We start from the raw sequence: 2,849 nt of genomic DNA, 5'->3' as shown, positions 1-2,849 counted from the left end.
AATAAAAAGTGTAATCCTGTGACAATTTCTGGAATTGAATGCTGGGAATGTGTGGATTCATCGTCGGCTCTGTCACCATGTTTCTTCAATGACCTTTGGTGCCTCCACAGAACTACCAAGACAGCCAGAGGTAGGAACATGATGTACAAAACACTACAATATGCAACAATCACAGATCGTCGGAATTCTTGGCTGGAACACTTGATATTAAAGTCAACTTTTAGAAACGTATCGCACTTTTCATGTTTTTCGTCAAGGCACAGTGTTCGACAGGCAAGGGGAAGAACATGTGCTGTCTTGGAGCAGGTGCTTAGATAGGTTAGGTAAAGGAAAAAAAAGACTGTTCTGTAGACCAACTGCTTTGTTTCGGAAATTTTCCTCACTTTTTCCACTTGACTCGGGAAGGTCTTTCTGCTTAATAAGACTTTCCTAATGCCATAAATAATAAATGCTAAAATGATGACTGCAGCATTGATACCGAGAACAGTAAACAATCTTACAAAAGCATTGACTTTTAGATCTGGAAAGAGACAGTGGATAGGAGCAATCTGGATAATATTTAGCTGTAATATCTCGGAATATTTCCCAATAAACTCGAGAGAGTCTGGCCATTTGATGTATGCAAATGCATCGAGAACTCCAAATGTTACCTGGTAGAAACCGATAACAATTTTTACTTTTCCAAGAATTATGTCAACTAAGAAGCGATCTTGTTTCTTCTTGGCTTGTTTCCTGCTTCTCCAAACCACAACCACAGCGATTATAATAACTACTGCTGCTGTGACGGAAAGCTGTGCTATCATCCATGCTGTTGAGGGGCACTCTTTGCATGTCTTGAACTGTTTGTAATATCCAAAACTACACACTTCACACAATGGGCCTTTATATCCAGCAAAACATGTGGAGTTCATACCTCCCAGACATGATTCCGGTCTTGGACATCTATATTCTTGAGGAAGAGGGTATCGGTACTCGATGATAGATTGGTTTCCAACAGAAGAATTCTGCTGTAAGAAGTCGCTGAAGGATTTGTAAAGTTCTTTGTTTGTATCGTTCTCCCATTTCCACCAGTAACCCGGTTTAAGACTAACCGTGCCATTTTCGCATTTTAAGCCGGGTCGATGTTCACATGACTCACAGCTTTCAAACATGTGCCTTCGAAAATATCCATTCAGACAGTAACATGCCCGAAATCCAGCAAACGAATATGTATCCGTCCCTGAGAAAAATCAAACAGCGCAATTAACTTATTTATTCATTTATTAGTAAAAAAAATTGACGAAAGATAGTTTAATTTTGTTATCTTATCTTTTCCGTAGTGTCTATAAACGGTTATTATAATTCATTCATATTAACAAATCTATATTTTGCACCAGGCCTCTTATGCTGTTTACATCTTTTACCGAAAACCTGAACTCAAAGCAATGCAAGATCTAAGAAACTGTTTTGGAACATTGCATGATACTACCACTGAATCCTCTGGACTATACCAATGTATGAAAGACTTCTGTTTTACAAATTAATCAATATCGTTTTACTACAATTTTTGACTGCTTTTAAAGAGTTACCCAGACACTTTCATCTTTTGTAACTTTTGACAGCTTTAAGTGTCATATAATAAATGAGGGTAAAAAAGGGTTTCCTTTTAAAATAGGGGAAAAGAACCTGCGAGTCGATTTTGGCAAGAGAGGGAGGAAAACCGGACCTCCCAGAGCAAAACCGTCGAGTCAGGTTTCAGTCCACATACGATTGCAGTGGTGGGAAGCGTTGTCCATGACCATGTCATCCTGACCGTGCATGTCATCCTGACTCCTAGAGTTCCATTTCGTCTCGGGTAGAACTTCATATTTCTCTGGCACTATGAATCACTAAAGCGGTCGAGATATGAGAGTCTTCAAATGACAAGTTAGAAACGTTAGCAAAGCCGTGAGGGAAAAGATACAAAAAAGGTATGCAACTCTCGATTTTTCATCAAATTTCTTTTGCTGAGACGATGAACGCTCCATGAAGTTAATCAAGAAATCGAGTTTTGACTTGGCCTTTGGGCCTTAGAGTTGCTTTCTTTCCTTATTGGTTTCTATCTATTAGAAATCGTAAAACTTAAAGAGCTGCTTACGACCAGCCTCATTCCGACATTTCCTCGTCTGCTGGGCTCAGTTGTTCAAAAGCCGATTAACGGTAATTCCAGATTAAAAAATAACGAAGGAGTTTATTTCTCTACTCCCAAATGCTGTTCAATGCTGATAAGAAGTCAATCTTGAAAAACAAAAATCAACAAAAGAAACTTTCACCAAAAAGTTGAAAACATGAAACAAGAATTTACGCTAATCCTGGATTAAGTTAATCGGCTTTCGAACAACCGGGCAATGTTTTGTATAATTGTGTGGGGCATGCATTTTTTTTTATATCTGGTAAAAAATATTTTTTCAATGCCGGCAAATCGTTCTTCTATTCATCTGGCAAGAATTGTAATGTACTTGCCACTTAATTAGATTAGGCCATCATGTCTGAGAGGCTTTTTGGCAGAACTCAAACATTGACCATGATGTGTTCATTTGAAAACGAAAGCGAAAAGATCGCATCTTATTGGCCTCTTGATCATGTTTAGAGAAATGATCTCCGGTGAACCGTTTCGAGAAGCATACAAGAGAATCTCTAAAACCACTACTTCTTTTGTTAGAGCGTCTGAATGGTGTTAGCCGATTAGCGACCAACGGCGATAAATAAAACTGAGGGCCGACAATTACCGATTACTGACAGGAAAACCGACAACTGACATGGTCTGGCATTGTGGGGATGTCTGTCTTTGGAAATAACGCGCAATGATTTTTTTGAACATGTCAATAGTA

Source organism: Montipora foliosa, unplaced genomic scaffold (genome assembly GCF_036669935.1).
Source record: "Montipora foliosa isolate CH-2021 unplaced genomic scaffold, ASM3666993v2 scaffold_449, whole genome shotgun sequence".
In the NCBI taxonomy this organism is placed as follows: domain Eukaryota; kingdom Metazoa; phylum Cnidaria; class Anthozoa; order Scleractinia; family Acroporidae; genus Montipora; species Montipora foliosa.
The sequence above is the reverse complement of the archived record's forward strand: the minus strand, read 5'-3'. Positions refer to the sequence as shown.